Here is a 20094-nt window from a genome sequence, read left to right as displayed (position 1 = left end):
ATGTACCTCAAGATAAAAATGTAATGGCTCCTTGAGTCACCTCCCACATCTTCCCCCATTCAGCTAGGCAAAATTCTTTGTATATATAAGGCAGATAGAGAGACTTTAGGTGCCATAAATCCTCATAAACTTCATCAGAACAATTCGAATGTACTACCAACAGATAAAATCTGAGTCCCAGTTAAATGTTCTAAGGAATCCAACAGTAAAGGGGAGTTTATTACTCAGGATTTTTTAGGCTCCGAGAGATAGAAATTCAACTAGCATGGGCAAAAATGTTGTAACCAAATTCAAAAAGAGCTTTGGCATACCAGGCCTCAAAGTGAGACTGGATTTCGGGGCTTAACTTCTGTTAGTCCTCCTTCCCTCTGTTTTTCATGTCCGCTGCTCTCTGCTTTGTCACATCTCTTTCTCAATCTGGCTCCTCCAAGCAGGGGAAGGGAAGGGAAATATGACCCCAGGGACCTCTAGGCTTACAACCAGAAAGGAACTGAGAGCTTTCCTCATCAGCTCTACTTAGAAAGATCCTAGGAAAACCACTGAAGTTGCAACACAATCAGATGGGCGCTTTACAAAGACTGCTCTGGCTGCTGTTTGGAGAATAAATTGGATAGGAGCAAAAATGGAAGCACCACTTGACCCTGTTGGTCAGTTCCTTAATGAGATTCTCCCTTTCCTTGCTCTCTGTGACACACAAACATTATGGGTCTCTCTGATAGAGGCTAAGAGACCCTTTAAATTCATTTCTGCTGTTACCGCAAATTGTCTCATGGGTTCTTCATTAACTACAAACACGGGGGACAATAACCTGGAGTATTGCTCTTCTGATCCTGAGGCTGGGACTCGAGTGGAACATTTCTGAGACTCATCCCGGATCTCCTTTCCCTACTTAAATCCAAACCTTCTCTCCTGAGCCTGCTGCTACCACTCTGCTCAAAAACATCTACAGCTCCTTCGGTTCACGGATTTAAACACAAACTTCTCAGGGCCTCCACAAAACTGCCTCAATATCCTCTCCCAAGCAGTTTTTCCATTTTTTTCATACACATATAGGTGAATACTTTTTTATAAAAATATTCAGCTGGCCGGTGTGGTTCAGTGGTTGGGCGTGGACCTAAACCAGGAGGTCACCGTTCGATTTCCAGTCAGGGCACATGCCCAGGTTTCAGGCTTTGTCCCCAGTAGGAGGCAGACAGTCAAAGATTCTCTCTCGTCATTGATGTTTCTATCTCTCTCTCCCTCTCCCTTCCTTTCTGAAATTAAAAAAAAAATTTTTTAAAGACTAAAAACATTCAGAAGTGTACAGGAAAGCATGCAGCCCTCCCCCCACCTTTGTTCAGCCTCCCCACTCTCCTCTCTAGAGGTGACCCCTCTCACCAGGTTGGCAGGTCTCCCTTCCCTGCTGCAGTGACCTGGGTCCAGGGCAGGGCCTCCATGGTACTCCTGATGTCCCTCACCCACCCCTGAAGATCCCAGGTGGCTGAGGGAATGATTAGAGGGATCACAATTTTTCAGTTAATTTATTTTACTCTGGTAATAGGCTGGATGTAACAGAGGAACTAACGTCTAGTAACCAGACGCGAATTCTCAACGTCCAGACCAGACTCAGATGACAAAGACGTTCACTGGAGAGCGGTGCTGGGCTGCAGCTGCCTCTACATTGAGGTCCCAGGCAGCGCTCTTCCCTAAGGAGCAAAGACAGCTTCACAGTTCTTCTCGAGTTTTCGGAGGAGCAGTGGCATGCTGACCACGTCTTCATTTGCTTCCACAAGAACTGTGATGACAGCCGCTCTGTTCCATACCTTCAGCTTTATGGGCATTGAGACTGTGAGAGGGGACATGCCCTTGTCCCCAAGAGACCTGACGCTTGCCTCATGGCCCACACATTGGAGAGAACGTCTTCTGACGAGGCAAGGAGCAGCTGTGCTGCTGTACCCCACACCTTGGCCACCGCTGACAGGTCATCACAGGTCAAAGCCCCTTTGTGTGCCTCTCTTTGTGCGGGTGGTGTGACCCACTGCTGCACTGGGATGCAAATGCCAGGCCTGCTCCCCTCTTCTGGGTTTGTCTGCATGTTGTAATTGTGCAAGTAAATGCTCACTCCAAATTAGCAAGTGTATTTCTTGAAGTTTCATAGTGTGTTTGTGATACTGAAGTATTTGCTTCAATTCTAAATAAAAATTTATATTTTACTTTTTTATTGCTGGTTAAAGGTGATACAGATTATCCTTATACTTAGGACAGGAGTTTCTTGTTTGAAGTTTTGGAAACAGTTTTAGGTCTTGACTTGGAAAGATAGGTGTTAACCTACCCTTCTTTTGCTTTCAAAAATCCAAATAAAAGTGTTTACATCTAAAAATAAATAAATAAATAATGGCCTAAAAAGTTCCCAAATTTAGTGAAAAATATTAAGCCACAGATGCAAGAATGTCAACAAATCCCAAGTAGGATAAACAAAACACAGTTAACAGAGTTCAAAGCCAAAGATGAAGAAACTCCTTATCAGAGTACATTCGGAACTGTTCTGTCGAATGTGGAGGGGGAAGCCCAGCTGGGGAGACTTCAGAATTCCCAAGGCACTGGTCTAATTTAAATAACCTAACTTAGAGAGGTCATTGGATCCTGAGGTAAGTCCAAGCCCTTTGGGTAAGTAGCAGGTGCTTCCCCCGAAAAAGGAGGACATTTAGATGTTGACAGATTAAAGAACGAAGCCTTAATACTCTCCTCCCAGAACTTAACCTGCCCACACAGCCTCTGAGAGAGCTGGCCAACCACTGCTCTCCCCGGACCCCCATGCCACCCAAAGGCTTACTTTGTGACAAAGAGTAGAGAAAGCAAACATTCCCAATGATCTACTAATTCAGGAAGAGAGAAGGAAAAGGTGCTGAGCCACCATGCTCAGCCCCTTTGCCCAAGTTCACCAATAGTCTAAATTACCCCTCCTCTCTTAAGAAGAATGAGAAAACAGGGTGGGTGAGGGCATGACTGGGGCGGGGAAGCTATGGGGCGATAAGGACACATATGTAATACATTAATCAATAAAGAAAAAAATTTAAAAAGAAATGGACAAAAATTACTATAACTATTTTTTAAAAAAAAGAATGAGAAAAGAAATAGAAATATTCCACGTTGGTTGTGGAGTAGAAATGTCTTCCCCTCTATAGAAACATGGGGAGTGAACAAGAAAATTAGTCCCATCTCTCAACTAGATCATGAATTTCTTAGTAAGGAAACTGGCATTATAAACTTCTGCATCTATCACAGTTGAGAGCAGAGAGCTGGGCATATGATGGACAGTGAGCGAACACGTGTTGACCATTCTACACTTAATGTGCGTGTGTGTGTGTGTGTGTGTGTGTGTGCTGAAAACTAAACATAATTTTAATATATTCTGACTTTACCTAACATTTGAACAGCTTCTAAAACATTTCCATATACATGATCTCATTCAGCGTCCACAGCAACCTGTATTATGAGTGGGGAAAATGAGGCCCAGAGGGGTGGCATAACCTGCTCAAAGTCACTCAGCTACGAAGAACCAGAACTGAGACTCACAGCCATGTGCTCTGTCTCAGATCCAATTCTGTCTCTGTCTTCATACCACGACTGCTTCATGGTTGCTATTTGTTTGTTAAGCATTGTGACCTCCTTCGAGAAGAGAAGGATGTTGCCTGTGAAGTCTGAGGCAGCAGCTGTATCTCCGGCTGTCTGGATGCCTCCACCAGGTTTGGCAACAGCTGTCTCAGCTTGACATCTCACTGGGTTCCCGTCAGAGCCCCACCTTGGGGAATGACAAGTTTAATGAAGAAAAATCCAACCTTCCACCTGAACTCCTAGCTTTGCAAATGCAACTGACATCTGACAGGTTTGGAGGCCCTCGCTGCAGGGAATGGGGTGACCCCAGCCTCTCGGCTCATAGATTATATGTTTGGCAGCTCTCTCTGCAATTGGCTGGTAACATTTGTGCCCTCTCCCGATCTTACTTCCTGGTCCCAATGCTAATTTAGATGCTATCTGAACAAACACTTTCTGAATATTTCCTACATGCCAGGCGCTGGGGATATATCAAAAGATGAGTAGCACACCATTCCTGCCTTGGGGGCACTCAAAGGCCTCCAGAAGACTCAGAAACTTTACACTGCCGGCATTTCTATGGAGACACTACCCACTGCGATAGCAAACGGGCCCCTTTGAAAAAGAAAAACTCTAATGGGACTGCTCAAAAAATTAAATACCATGTTTATTTCCTTTGGCAGGAACAACAAATTTAAATGCCAGCAAGAATCTTAAAAGGGCAAAAAGGGGATTGATTCCAGAGCTGTGGGAGGAGCACTTTGAAGTTAGTGTTTGGGAACCAGAACCTCATTTTTCTTTAATCTTAAAAAAATAAAATAATATAATAACAGTGACCAGCCTGAGCAAAGGCCACATGAATGCATTTGGCGTCTTAGGGGGGAAACAAGCAGGGCCATATATTTGGAGCACAGGGTACAGGAAGCAAGATTAGAAGAAAAGGTGGTAATGAGGTTCAATGTCATGTCAATCATGTTTAGAATATATTTTGAATAGAGCCATAAAAGACTGGTAAGTTGGGCTTGGGTTAGCAGGATGAAGTATGTGATTTAGAAAAATGGTACCAGCACTTAGGAGAGGAACAGCCCTGGGGGACTAGTCAGAGGGGGTGTAGAATGTCCCAAGCAAGACATGATGAGGGCCTGACGTGGAAACTCGAAGAATCGGAAAGACCATTTGGAAGTGAAATATTCACGTCTGGGTCAAAGAGGTATAAGATCTGTAGGTATGGGACTGGGCACTGTGGAAGGTCTGAACTGAGAAAGGAAACCCAGAAGAAGAGGTGGAGAAGGAGAAGGTCCAAGGAGAAGTCGCTGTGTTTGGTTTAGGCCAGATGTGTTCATGTGAAGTCCATGCAACATCCAAGTGAAGCTACTCAGGGGCAGACAGGAACGTAGAGCAGGCTCACAGATTAAGCCAGTCGCTGAAACTGCCCAGGAAGAGAGCATAGAGAGAAGAAAACTGGTGAAGGACAAGGCCCTCAGGAACACTGCCATTTAAGTGCCAGATCAGAAATTGAGAACAGGAAACAGAGAGCAGTGGAGATAAAAGGAGACCCAGAAGACAGCAAGGGTGGCGAAGAAAGGGTGAGCAATAGTAGCAAACATGGCAGGGAGATCACAGATCAGAGCTAAGATGGGACCTCTGGATTCCCCCTGGCATTGAAAGGTCATTAAATTTAGCCCAGCAGGCGTGGCTCAGTGGTTAAGCATTGACCCATGAACCAGGAGGTCACGGTTTGATTCCCAGTCAGAGCACATGTCCAGATTGCAAGCTGGATCCCCAGTAGGAGGAGTGCAGGAGGTAGCCAATCGATCCATAATGGTTGTCTCTCATAGATGTTTCTCTCTCTCTCTAAAAAAATCTATAAATATTTTTTTAAAAGAAAGGTCATTAAATTTAGAAGAGGAAAAAAAACAGAAAAGATATAGATGAAATAAGATTGACAAATGTTAATCATTGTTAAACCTGAGCCATGGGTACAAAGGTGTTTATCATAATATCTCTACTTGTATATATGTTTGAAAATTTTTTCCAAATAAAAAGTTGAAAAATTCAAAACCAATGAGCACATACAAAGAGTAAAATCAGATGTCATTATTGGCTTCTAAGATTAGGGTTTCCGTTGAATATGGAGTAGCAAATGGGAAAACAACGAAGAGGGACAGCTGGTGTTGAATGTCATATTTTGAACTTTGCTGGCAAATGTGATAGAGTGTTGGGGTGGAACTGGGCCCTGTGCCTGTATCAACAGCAAACAGACGACACCCAAATTGGGATGATTCCCCAAGAGTTTAATGGAGGGAATATTTATGTGTAAGAGCTGGGAGTAAGGAGAGCACAGAAATACTGCAGTGACTCCTGTGCCCCACCCTTTATCACACAGTCTTGGTGGAATGCAGCAGTGAGCATGGATTTCTCACAGGCATGTGGGTTGACTAGAGCTCATCTGGCTCAGCGTGGGCTCTGCTTCAAGCTGGTGTCCAGCTGGGCTTGGTTCCTCACTGCAGATGGAGCTCTGGTCTCTTCCAGATGGGTTCATCCTGGGGCCCGGGCTGGAGAGGCAGCAGTGCCCAAGGAAAGCTCTCCTCATGGAGATGGCAGATGCACAAAAAGGCACACAGAAACACACAACGGGTCCAAAGACCTGGGCTTGAAACTGGCATAAACAATTGGTTTCACCCACATTCCACGGACCAAAGCAAGTCATAAAGCCAAGCCCAAGGGCAGGGGAAATACACTCCTCCTTTTATGGGAGCAACTTACAAAGCCACATCCAGGCAAAGAGCACGGGCACCCAGGGGGGCAAAGAATGGAGGCCAATAATCCAATCAATTGCAAGGGTCAAGGGAGGGAGAGCTGAGGACTAAGAACAAGGCCTGAGAAAAGGGGCTCCATGAGAGGAGCTCTGACCTGCCACCAGAGAACCCGAGGAGATCCACAGGGAGGGCACCATGGGGATAAATGTCCTGACCTCCCCAGGTCTCCTGCCCAGGCATCTCACCTGCTGGACCCAGCTGGAAGCCAGAAAGAGCCCTCTGATGGGGTCCAAGCAAGCCCACCTCAGGGCAGGTAGCAGTGTGGCAAAGAGTAGCAATGAATCTACAGGGACAAAAGGAGGATATGGGCACAGCAGTGTCCAGCTATCAGAAAACAAGCAAGTGGAGCTGAGCTGTGGGCAGGCTAGGAGAGGCTCAGCACCCAAACAAACCCTCATCTTCCTCCAGGACAGCGCAGGAGGATGGGGAAGCTGAGGGCTGAGAAGTTCTCTGAGTGGCCTGCACTGCCACCCTGGGCATCTGATCCAGGGGATGGGCAGGCACCAAGCCCTAAGAGAGAGGTTTCTTCCCTCCCACAAGGAAGAGACACCAATGGGGGTAGAAAAGGGCAATTAAAACAGATTGCCTGACTCAGCAATACAATCAGGTTGCGACAGCTAATGGTTGTCAAGGGGAGGCAAGTTGCTGGTGGGAGCCCTGAGCAGGCAATCGGTGTGAAAATGATGCTTGTGAGGACCAGAGAGAAGATTCTGAGTCCAAGGGCTCAAGAAGCCACCTCCCAAAAGGGCACCTTTTATTGAGACCAACCAACACTCCCCTGCTAGGATAGAAAGAAGCTTTTACGGTCTGTGCTGGTTATGTTTCTAGAGACAAATTAATGTAGAATGGAGCCAATGGGATAATAACAATTGACAGCATTTTCTAAATATGATAAATGTGTTATAAGCAAAGAATCCTTACTATTGGGAGGTGGGATGAGCCCCTCAAACTAAGTTCTAGGTTCTATATGTCCAGAGCCCCAAACCAAGGCTCACAGACCTTATTAGGCCTCAAAAGAATTGAAGCAGTGCCCCAAGCAGGCATGAGAAAGGCAGGTGTTAGATTATAGTCATCAAGAGCATGGACTTTGGAGCAAACTGCCTGGAGTCAAATCCCAGCTCAGCAGCATACTCAAACCGTGAGCCCCGGCAAATTAACTTCTCCATCTACAAAAGGGAGGTGACCATAAACCAGCCCGAAGTTGTTGTGACTCTAACGAGTTAATAGATGTGCACAGTTACTAGGGTAAGATTCAGCCAGCATCCCCACCCTCTGCCCCTTCACCCTGCGCACCCGTGGGAGCCTGGGGCTAAAGTGATCCAGCTCTCTCTGGAGCCTCCCTTTTGCCTTTATTTCCGCCCACTGGGCACCTCTGAGCACAAATTGCTGGGTCCCCTGAGGCTGGAGCCCAAGGGAAATTTATTTTCTTCCGAGTGCTCCTTCCATCCCATCAGGCACTGACTCAGGGTGGATGAGGATAATTAAAGGAGTGCAGAGTCACTAGCAGCTAAAGGGACTCAGTCTTCTCATGAAAGCATAACAAACCGACCAGGATGACTTTAGTCCAAGGAAAAGGAGGGGTTGGACAGAGACATCAGTGCCCTGTAACCCAGCCCTTCAGTTGCTGAGTCTCCCTGAAGCTTTCTCTCCCTGGGCTTTCACAGGGTGGGACTCTCTCCTCTGTGTCTCTCCCTCTTTTTCTTGCTTCTTTCTTTCTCCTTCTTCATCTTTTCCTCTATCCCTTCTGCTTCAGCTCCTACTCCCCCACCCCTTTAAACCTGCTTCCCTAATGTAACAGGACTGGGTCCTATGAGTAAGAGACACCCGGAGTGCATGCACAGAGGAGCAGCCAGGGAGAGGCCTCCCCAGAAACCAACCCTGATCTTGAACTTCCAGCCTCCAGAGCTGTGAGAAAATAAATATGTTGTTTAACAAAACAAAAAAACCTGCTTTACATGGGTTTTGGTCCTTGGTTATCTGTGGATCCATAGTTCTCAGTACACACACATTTTTTTCCTCTCAATTACACCACCTGGGATCTCTTTCAGCTCTGTCACTGACACTGTGCAATGTGCAGCAGTGATATTAATAGGAAACACGTACACTTAATGTGCATCACTCACTCTTGTGAGTGCATTGTGTATAAAATTAACTCATCTAGTTGTCAGGGCAACCTATGCATGGGGACTTTTATTGTCATTAGCTTTGTCTGTGGTAAATGAGATTACTAGTCACCAAGTATTTTGGTTTCCTCCCTGCAGTGCTCCTGCCTGTAGCAGATTTAAACATCCCCACCCTGTTGGACTAAGGAGTGACCATATGATTTTCTTTTGCCAATAAAATAAGGGCAGATGTGTCACATGTCATTTATGGGAAGAAGCTTTAAAAGCAAGTGTGTGTTCTGCTGTGTTCTCTCCTCACTGTGCCGTGATGCCTGGCAGTGTGCCTGCTTGGTGCTGCTCTGGCAGCCTGGGTCTGAGGGTGAAGACGACATGGAGCAAAGCCACAGCCGACTGGTGAAGGACATGCATGGTGAACAAGAAGCATTTGTCAATGCCTATCATTGAGGTTTCTGGAGTTGTTTGTTACTGCAGCACAACTTAGTCTCTCCTGACTGACAATACTCATTTTCAGGTAAGGAGCTGAGCACATTCAGAGTGTGTCAGGGAGTCTGGCTTGGTCTGAGCTCTTAACAACTACTCCATATTATCTCAATGACCCTCAATTCCTGGTTTGTGAGGTAGGGTGATCTGTACCCTACTTGAAAGCAATGAGTGCTATGTTTTTTCAGTCCCATTCATCTGGCTTTCACTTTTGTCTGCTTTCTTTGTAGCTTTGAACATGTTAGGCATATTTCTTTTACAGGTGATGCTGGCTAAGCTCAAGGGAAATGAGGAGTTCACAGCTGTCTATGGATGTTTCCACCATGTTTATAACTAGAAATCCTTATTTTCTATGTTCCCAGCTCAGGACACCCTGAAGGAAAGAATTCCCAAATCTCCACTCTCCCCACCAAGCTTCCTACCCCTGCCATTTGGGGAAAGATGGCAATAATTGTTAGTCTTTATTAAGTACCTGCCATGCTTCAACAACCGCACAAACAGGATTTCTAATTCTTTTTTTCTTTTTTTAATATATATATTTATATATTTATTTATTTCAGAGAGAAAGGGAAAGAGAGAGAGAGAAGAAACATCCATGATGAAAGAGAATCATCAACTGGCTGCCTCCTGCATGCCCCTTACTCGGGATCAAGCCCACAACCCAGGCATATGCCCTGACCAGAAATCGAACCATGGCCTCCTGGTTCATAGGTCGACGCTCAACCACTGAGCCACGCTGGCCAGGCAAGGGATTTTAATTCTTAAAGCCACATTATAAAGCAGGAATTATTTCCATTCTTGACAAGGAAACTGAGGTCCAATCACACTAAATAAGGTGTCTAAGGTCACACACCTAGCATGTTTAGGCTCCTGGTTCCACTTCAGAGCCACCTGGCACTAAGGCCTGTGTTCTCTCCACCAGGCCGACTGTTGTAGCAAGCTCGGCTCCGCCTGGTTTTCCAGCGCCTTCTCTCATCGTTTGGGACCTGGAGGTATCTAAGCCTCATTATATTCTATGCTAAATAATAGTTAAACTGCTTCTGAAAAAGTCAAGAGGCGGTGTGCTGGATCTAGGCAAATTCCTAGGAAAGCCTTCATGTAACAGAAAGACAGAGAGGCTTGAAAACCAACTAAAACAGCCTGAGCAGTTTGAGGTTTTGTATTTTAATAATAAGGCTGAGCACAGTGCTGAGGAGTCTTTGATTCAACCTTTCTGAGCTCTCAACTAAACCGTAATGAAGCAAACCTCCAAGGGAGGCATCCCAATTAGCCCTGTTTTCCAGATGATCTGACCAGGACCCCAAAGTCTGATTTCCTGTCCCTGATGCTCATCTTGGAACAAAATTATCCTCATTGAGAAGTTGTGCACCAAATACCACATGTACAAATGACTGCCTGATTTTTCCAACAGGCTGATGTTGGACCATGAATCATGGCTGTGATGCAAAATTTTTTTTTTACTGATAATGAGCCAATTTATAATTTAAAGCCAGACATGGTCAAGCCTGGGCTCTTTTTTCAAAAAATGTATTATCATAATAATTATTATTTGGTATTGCCATCTGGGTCACGCTTTAAAAAAGAAAAGCCTTTCTTGTGCTTCTGAAAGCTACTTCTTCTGAGATAGTGTGTCCCTCAAGACACCCCCACAGCACAACCTCACAAGTAGCCTTCTCCAAACACTTACTCCTGCGTGATCCTATTTTTCCACAAACCCCCTAAATCATAATACCCATGTATGCGCTCAACGGCCACTTATACAGAGTGCCTGCAATATGCCAGGCCCCTTGCTGATGCCCTGAATGCAAAGCTATACAAGCCACAGTCCTGCTCTTACCATTCAGTCTAAAGGGTGTTAAATAAAAATGAGGACTCTTACGTGATGTTAACCATTGGAAATCATGTAGGGTCTTTCACTTTCTAGAAGGAAATCAAGGTTCCATTCACTCTGCCAAGCCTCATTCTATCCCTACAGTCAAGGAAACGGTGCGGATATGAGTTGATCAGATTTAATATTTCTTGGACCACTGTGTCAGGACGTAGTGTTTTTAATGCAAGAAGGAAAGAAAGTAGAGTGCTCAGGCCCCCTGGGACTCTTTCTGGCCTCTCTGCAATCTCCTCTCTCCCTAGACTCAGGGAGTATGAGAGGCCTGGGGCTACCTCCCCCGAGGAAGGACCTTCTGTTTCCTGGAGTGGGACCACAGTGGAGCCCAGGCGGAGGCCACCTAGGCTGGCAAAATGCCTTTTTGTAGTTCCACAGGAGATGACAGTAGGGCAGGAGTTAATAAGGGATGTGGTAAAGGGTTAAGAGGGTCAAATATGTGGTGGCGGCAGGAGATGACTTTGGGCGACTTTGGTTGCTAATCACACATACAATATACAGATGCAATATACAGATGATGTAACATAGAATTGATTGTGCATTGAGACCCATAGAATTTTATTAACCAATGTCACCCCAATGTATTTAAAAGAAAGAGAAAAAAAAAAAGAATACGCCTGACAGGATTTGGCAGGTGATTAGATAAGGAGATGAGCCAGGCTTCTTCCCCAGGAGCGTCTGTGTGGGTAGGGGAGTCAAACAGCACACGAGGCCTGGGGTTTGGGGGAGCAGGTTGCTGGGCAGAGCAGGGGTGCTCCCTGGCAGGCCTCTCTGGACCATGAACTGAGCCATGGGAGGATGTGAGTCCTTGATAAGCTGCTCCTCATAAGCTGCCTCTTTTTCTTATCCTGTTGTTGTTCTCCTCATAAGCTGTCTCTTTGTCTTACCCTGTTATTGTTCATGTGGTGTTACTGTGTGCAATAGGTTTCTCCCTGCATGTTTTAGGAAAATTTGGATGTGGGGAAACTGTTAGCTGGATCTGCTTTATTCTAAAAAGAAGACTCCTGCCCTAGGTCGGCATCTATATTTCCACAGTTTTATGAACCAGGATTCAGAAGTCCTAGATCAGCGGTTCTCAACCTGTGGGTCGCGATCCCTTTGGGTGTCGAACAACCCTTTCACAGGGGTCGCCTAAGGCCATCGGAAAACACATATATAATTACATATTGTTTTGTGATTAATCACTATGCTTTAATTATGTTCAATTTGTAACAATGAAATTGGGGGTCACCACAACATGAGGAACTGTATTAAAGGGTCGCGGCATTAGGAAGGTTCAGAACCACTGGCCTAGATGCTTTCTCAGAAAGGGAGTGGTACTTGCACATGCCTGCTTTATCAGAGTGCTACACCAGAGGGCAGTATGGTGCTCTGTTCTGGAGATGCCCTTTTTTTCCTAGAGTGTCCTGCTGAGTAATGGGTCTTCTCTGGGTGTTTTCCTGAGGTATGAAAGAGGAAGGGAAGTGTACTCATTTTCTATTGCTGTGTAACAGACTGCGAAATGTGTAGCTTAAAACAACACCCATTTGTTAGCTCAGAGTTCTGTAGGTCAGAAGTTGATTGCGTTCAAAATCGCCAGTGGGAGGCAACTGTGGGTGGCAACAGTGGGTGTGGCTGGCTAGGAGGAGAGATCCAGGAAACTAAGCCTTTTTACAGTCAAGCCATAAACTTAGCTAGTGAACTCTCATGCGACAGACACCACTTTAATCAAGGGGGGAAAGGACAGGAGTGTTTGTAAAGAGCTGAAGAGCGCCAGAGAGCAGCTGAATTGGGATTTTGCTAGGTTTACACACTTTCCTGGGTGTTTCTGAAATTTGACTTCAGATCAGAGTTTTATTTCCTGTGACAGGATAGTTGGGACTGCGTTCAATTCATCCACACACTAAAGTTTTTCTAAGTCTCAAAAAAATAACAAACATCCTGACAGGAACTTTCCTTCTGTGGTCTAGACTTCCTTGAGGCTGCTCTTTAACTCTTCTCTTTTCCAAGGTTCCCTGGAAGAAAATGAACCTTTCAGGGCTTCAAAATGAAAAAGCAGCCAGCCTTGGCCAGAGTGACTCAGTTGGTTGAAGCGTCACCCAGTACATGAAAGGTTGTGGGTCTGATTCCCAGATGGGGTATGTGCAGGAGGCAACTTATTGGTGTTACTCTGTCACATCGATGTTTCTCTGTTTCTCCCTCTCTCTTTCTCATTCTCTCCCACTCTTTCTAAAAACCAATGAGGCTTAAAAAAGAGAAGAAAAAGCAGCCAATCATCAGTAAATCCACAAATGACAAATGTTGGTGAGGATGTGGAGAAAGGGGAAATCCTTTGTACACTGTTGGGGGGAATGCAGATTGGTGCAGTCACTGTGGGAAACAGTATGGAGTTTCCTTAAAAAAAATTAAAAATGGAACCCCCATTTGACCCAGCAATTCCACTTCTGGGCATATATCGAAGAAACTCAAAACACTATTTCAAAAGAATATATGCAACCCTACGCTCATTGCAGCATTAAATTCATTGTAGTAATGTTTGCAATAGCCAAGAAGCAACCCAAATACCCATCAATAGACAAGTGGATTTAAAAGCTGTTGTACATATAAACAATGGAATATTACTCAGCCATAAAACAGAACAAAATTTTACCATTTGTGACAGCATAGATGAACCTAAAGGGTATTATGCTAAATGTCAGTCAGAGGAAGACAAATACCATATAATTTCACTTATAAGTAGAATGTAAAGAACAAAACAAATGAACAAAATTGAAACAGACTCATAGATAGGACAGATTGATGGTTGCCAGAGGGGGCGGGGGTTGGAGGACTGGGTGAAAAAGGTGAAGGGATTAAGAAGTACAAATTAGTAATTATAAAATAGTCATGGGGATGGTAAAGTACAACATAAGGAATATAGTCAATAATCCTATATAATAAAGAGCTAATATGCAAATGGTTATGACGTCCTCATGCCATAATGACTAATCAGCAGGAGGCTGCGTGTGCGGCAGGCACGGGTGGGTGGGGCTGTGTGCGCAGCGATGCTGGGGGACATGAGGCTGCGTCCCCCGCCTGGTGCTGGCCAAGGGAACGTGACGCTGTTATTGTTTATTTATTAATAAATTTATATATTGTTTTCATATACATTTTACTAATTTTCTTTCACCTCTGACACTTCTATTATAAAGAGCAAATAGGAATATTAAAATATTTCCTCTAATTAATTCCCTTTTAATGTGCACAAATTTCATGCACCAGGCCACTAGTACTGTAATAACTATGTATGGTGCCAGGTGGGTTTGTAAGTTATATACATGTCTAATCACTATGCTGTACATCTGAGACAAATATAATATTGTATATTAACTGTAACTGACCAACTAGTCAGAAGAGAGAGAGTGTGTGCTTGGGCTCTTCAGAAATAGCAAATGCTCCTCCCTCTGCCTCTCTTAGTGATGGTCTCACTTATAGGATACGGTTGTTAGTATACAGCAGAAAGGAGATGCTAAATCTGGTGAGAGTGAAGAAGATATTACAATGAGGGAAAAGGAATTAACCTATTTTTTTAAAAAAGGAAAAGAAATTTTTAAAAAGAAAGGAAAAAGCGGCCAAAATTCTCCCTCCACATTTTATTGCTTTTGCAATAGATCACAGATTTTACTTAGGCTAAAAGGAGAAACCTTAAAAAAAAACTGGGTTTATTTAGTTGTACTGTCCCAGCCTGTAAGACAGAGAACTTGAAGCCTGCCTTTCCTTACTTTTTCAGACAGGCTGCATTTTTCCATCTTAAAGAGTGGAAGCAGCTGAAGGATGTATGTCCTCTCTGGGCTGGAGACATTTTTTGACAAAACTTTGTTAACCAGTTAGGAAGCTTAACCTCTCTATTGTTATTTAAGATTTATGGGATTTTGCTGTTCAAATTCGGTGAAGAATCGAGTGCATTTAAGTAATATCTTTAGTTCCAAGATGTCAGGAGAGGCTGCATACCTCTACTGACTCCTTGGGATCAAAGTTACCAACTAGTCACAAGAGAAAGAGCACGTGAATGGGCTCTTCAGAGAGAAATAGCAAATGCTCCTCTCTCTGCCTCTCTCGGTAATGGTCCCACTTATAGGATACGGTTATTAATCTACAGCAGGAAGGGGATGCTAAATCTGGTGGAGAGTGGAGAAGATAGCACAATGAGGGAAAAGGAATTAACCTATAAAAACTTTGTGGGGAAAGGCTTATTACTTTGAGACATTTCATTGCCTACTTCGTTTGGTGCCGCCAGCTGGCTTCACATGGACCATAAAGTCTCCCAAAATACTTTGTGTAGGATTGTTGTTTGTCTTCATTAATTTACCCTGGTGACTCCAGGTGGGACATCACCCCGTAAGGAGAAGCGGAGTCCCAGCACAGCCATCTAGCCACTCACTGAGTTACCAATGCCCAAATTGTCACACATATCCATTTACCCACTACTTCCCTTTTGGCAGCCTTCCCTATGTCTGAGGCTGCACCCTACTTCCCTATCAAAGCTGACTATGTATTACTCACTTTTATCATGCATTTCCACTCAGTAGCCAAGCTGTCCCAGACCAATGACACTGTCTAGTCAATATGCCTAGCACACAGCAGACACTTAAAATTCATTAACTGGACCCAACATTTCCTCCTTTACTTCCAAATTAACATTTTATCTCAGCTGGATGGGACTTATTCCTTCTTTGATCTAGATGCAGTTTTCTCTGGACTTTCCATATGAGTACAGAAGACAAACTATCCCCACTTTTGAAGACATTGCCCCACCAAGGTGTCACATACTTGGAAAGATCCTAGGCATTCATTTTTCTAAACCCACGTGGAGGATAGTTACACATTAAGCTGTTGCTCCTCGGTTCCTAATGGACAGTGGGCTTATTTAGGGCCTTGCTGACAAGTAAATTGTCAAAGCACATGACGACTTTCCTTATTGATACCACAGCATCTCTTCTTTAGGTCGACATCAGAGAAAACACTTTAAACCTCTGGACACAGGAGGGCACTGAGGAAGAGAGAGAGGGGAGGAGAAAAGGCCAAAAGGGAGGTAGAGTCTACTAGGAAAAAATGAGATTATGCTGAGAAATAATCCCAAAGCAGAAAAATGCCAGGAATGAAAAAACATTCTTGGCATTCTTGCCTTTCAAAATTAGCATAGCCTACATGTCCAATATTAGAGGAACGATTAGGTAAATTATAATCTATTCATTCAATGGACTGTTGGGCAGCCATTAAATGTTTATTTTGAAGAATGTGTCCCAGCAGAGGAAAAATGTTTATGAAATGAAGTGATAAGTGGGGGGAAAATCACCAGAAAATCATATTGTGCTGAAATCTAATTATCAATTTGTGTGTCTGAGGAAAGTGTAAGTTGGGGTGGAGGTCAGGTCAAGGCTAGAACCCTGAAGAACACCGACATCTGTGGAATATTGAAGGAAGGGGCACCTTCAAAGAGACAGAAAAGATAAAGCAAAGAAACCAAGAAAGGGAGTGAATTAAGAGAGCATGTGCAAAAGCATCAGCCACTTTATATACATTACTACATTTAGTCCTCACCAAAATTGGGAGATCCTATTATAGCCATTGGCAATGAACAAATTTTGAGCAGTTTCAAGAGAAAATGAGCAAGTTGGACAACATCGCAGGGTAAGGAAGAGATGGGATTTGAACTGAAGTCTGCTTTACCCCCGCTGCTTCCCTGCCATGTTAGAAATACCTTCTGAATGTACATGAGGTCATGAATTAAGAGGGATCAGTCAATTGTATTTTCTTTCTTTTTTCTTTTCTTTTATTTTTTATTGAATTTATTGGCATGCCATTGATTAATAAAATTATATAGGTTTTAGGTATACAATTCTATAACACATCATCTCTATATTGTATTGTGTGCCCCCCCCCCAAGTTAAGTCTCCTTCCATCACCATCCATCTGTGTTTTCTATTCAATAAGTTCACCTCTGATACAAGAACAGTGGGAGTAAAGAGTGAGAGAATGGACCCCAGGGTGATGGATTAGTATAGGGGTTGCAAACTCCATTGCCTAAAAGGCAGGTACGGTAGAAGGGGAAGCAGTGTGGCACACTGGAGCATGCACACTGTCTAAAGAGGGAAGGATGCAGGAATCTCACCCACTGTTGTCAGATATTCTAATTTGTTTAGAGACACCAGCATTCTGGATTTAATCTTCCTTTGTGAAATTTTCCATTTTTAAATGTTGGGATCTAAATAAAACACTTTAAACACTGTGTAGACAAAAGAAACCTATGGAGTAGATTGGGCCAGGTTTAGACCACTATCCTTCTGACGGTAGTTTGTCTTCAGGAAGTACACCTTCAGTTGTGCTGATTCTATGCAGAGCCCATCCTCAGGCTAAGAGGAAATCCCTGAGCAGGCCTTGGGTGGGGGTACCTCTCTTTCCATCTTCCTTTCCCAGCTGGTCTCATTGGGCCCATCACTCAATTTTCCATGATGAATGCTTTGTTGGGTGCTGTTCCATGGAGTTAAAGGAGCATGGAGTGTCTCTCATCACAGCCCTTCTTTTCTAGGAAAATAAATGGCGAGCTCCCTGGAGTTGGGGATTTTTTATGCAATGACTTTCCTCTACGAGATTTATTGCAGCAGCTTTGTGAGAGATTTGTAGTAAGTAGTGTTCCGGCTGTAGGTCTTAAATCCTCAATGCCACAGCCATAACTCTCCAGGAAGGAAATGATAGAAGATCACAGTGGCTAATATTGCATTATGATGATACAGTCTTGGCTGAAATGATTGCCATCTTGCTGCTGCTGTCTTACTTAGGCATCGTGAGCTCTTCAAACGTGCTTGAGATATCTACGGGGTGGGGCAAAAGTAGGTTTCCAGTTGTGAGTGTGCAAAACACAGAGTTTATGTGTATTGTTATTTATTATTATATTATTTTCCATACGAACAACTAACTGTAAATCTACTGCTGTCCCACCCTGTATCCTCGTGGTGCTTGGTGAAATCCAGAAGAACCTACAGAGGAGACTAAGAGAGCAAGCATTTATCGAGTGTCTTCCAGTCCCCTTTTCACTGAAATTAAATAATGTTCCCAAGGTTTCTAGCAGCAAAGCCTCTCTGATTCCAAAGCAGATCTTGTCTACCACAACAAATGGGACATATTTTTATATAAAAGAGAGTGTCTAATGAATCAAAGTTGATAGGAGTGAAATGGTGAAATATTTTTATCAATTTAGGCTTAACCTGAATCTATTTCACTTTTAGACTTAGCGGATAGTGTATGTCAAGCCCAGGAGATAAAGTCTCGATGACACCATGAGGAAACAATCAGACAAACCCAGACTATGGAATAAAGATAAGTATCCTGGGCATTTCAAAGAGTCATTGTAAAGGTGAAAAATGTCGGGGTTATCTTCTAGATTAAAAGACATAGAAAAGACAAATTAACGAATGCAATATATAAACCTTGAATCCTGATTCCAAATGGAATTATATAAGATGTTTTGGAAGCAATTGAGAAAATGTGAATATGGTCTGGATGTCACACAACATTAGAGATTATTAGTTATCTTCAGTGTGATAACAGCATTGTGGTTATACAGGAAAACAGCCTTATTCTCAGGAGATATGTGCTGAAGTATTTAGGAGTAAAGCAACATGATATCTCCTCTTTAATTTCAAATGACTAAGAAAAAAATTATGTAAGTGTAAAATAGTATCAACTGCTGAATGTAGATGGTGAGTATGTAGTTATTCATTACACTAATCTTTTAATTTTTCTGTTCATTTAAATTTTTCATAGTATAAAGTGAAAATACACAAATAAAAAACTTGATTAGGTTAAGCTGCCTTAGAATGATGGAAAGGGGGCTGCCTTGAATAAGGTAAAAAACAGTTTGAAATTCTTTTTTTTTTTTTAATATGTTTTATTGATTTTCTACAGAGAGGAAGGGAGAGGGACAGAAAGTTAGAAACATCGATGAGAGAGAAACACCGATCAGCCGCCTCCTGCACGCCTGCAGTGGGGATGTGCCCGCAACCAAGGTACATGCCCTTGACTGGAATCGAACCTGGGACCCTTGAGTCCGCAGGCCGATGATGCTCTATCCACAGAGGCAAACCGGTTCTGGATGAAATTCCTTTAGAAGATAAAAACTATGGCCCAACTTATATTGCTCAGAATGTGTTCCTTATAGTAAATATAAAATATATTTTTAAAGGACAGATGTAAATAACTACAGCCAGGTAAAAATACATTTGCAGGTGGATAAGAACTAGAAATGTACCCATTAGGTTAGTGGAACTAGAGGTAATCTGTTGTCGTTGTTGTTGTTGTTGTTGTTGTTAATCCTCACTCGAGGATATTTTTCCATTGATTTTTAGAGAGAGTGGAAGGGAGGTGGAGAGAGAGAGAGAGAGAAACGTTGATGTGAGAGAGACACATAGATTGGTTGTCTCCCACATGCAGCCTGACCAGGGATCAAGGGATCGAGCCTGGAACCAAGGTACATGCTCTTAACTGGAATGGAACACGGGACCCTGCAGTCTGCAGGCCAATGCTCTGTCCACTGATGACTCAGCTAGGGCTGTATTATCTTTTTCACTAACATAATCTCAAAAAGTAAGCTCATAAATCAAGACAGAATAAAATCATAACTCATGCTCTGGTGTGGGGTTAATACATAAATATTTTTCTTTTAAGAGCCATTCTTGAAGCCCATTGCAAAGAAATGTTCTGTATTTTTATAATCAGTAAATTTATTGAATTCATTGTATTACTAATAGCAAATCATCATGGGAACTTCAGCTTCATAGATTTAGGATGGTTGAAAAGATTTGGGGGAAAATAACAACAAATGAAATTAAATAATTAACATTTTAAAACAACTTCAGAAAGTTAGAAGTTTGGTTCATGAATGATCAAATAATTTCATCTAAATTACAAGAACAATTATCTAAAACAGGGGTTAGTAAACACAGGTTGGCCATGGCCTCCTGTTTTTATAAATAAAGTTTTATTGGGACCCAGCCATGCTCATTCATTTATATACTGTCTCTGGCTGCTTTCCTCCTACAGCAGCAGAGGTGAGTGGTTTCAACAAAGACTGTGTGGCATATAAATCCTAAAACACCACTATCTAATCCAACAAATAGTTTGCCCAGCCCTACTCTAAAAATATATATGTAAATGAAAAAGGAGTAAATGAGAATATGGAAAACTAATGTTGATTTATTAT

General features: G+C 43.1%; 1 pseudogene; it reads left to right on the top strand.

Moving 5' to 3' along the window:
* Positions 1 to 265: 265 nt before the first annotated feature.
* On the top strand, positions 266 to 2081 carry LOC139021038 (ornithine decarboxylase antizyme 1 pseudogene; annotated as a pseudogene).
* Positions 2082 to 20094: the final 18013 nt, after the last annotated feature.

Source organism: Myotis yumanensis, unplaced genomic scaffold (assembly GCF_028538775.1).
Source record: "Myotis yumanensis isolate MYYU_CA2020_CCGP unplaced genomic scaffold, mMyoYum1.0.hap1 SCAF_12, whole genome shotgun sequence".
NCBI classification, from domain to species: Eukaryota; Metazoa; Chordata; class Mammalia; order Chiroptera; family Vespertilionidae; genus Myotis; species Myotis yumanensis.
This window is presented reverse-complemented; position numbering and strand designations above follow the sequence as displayed.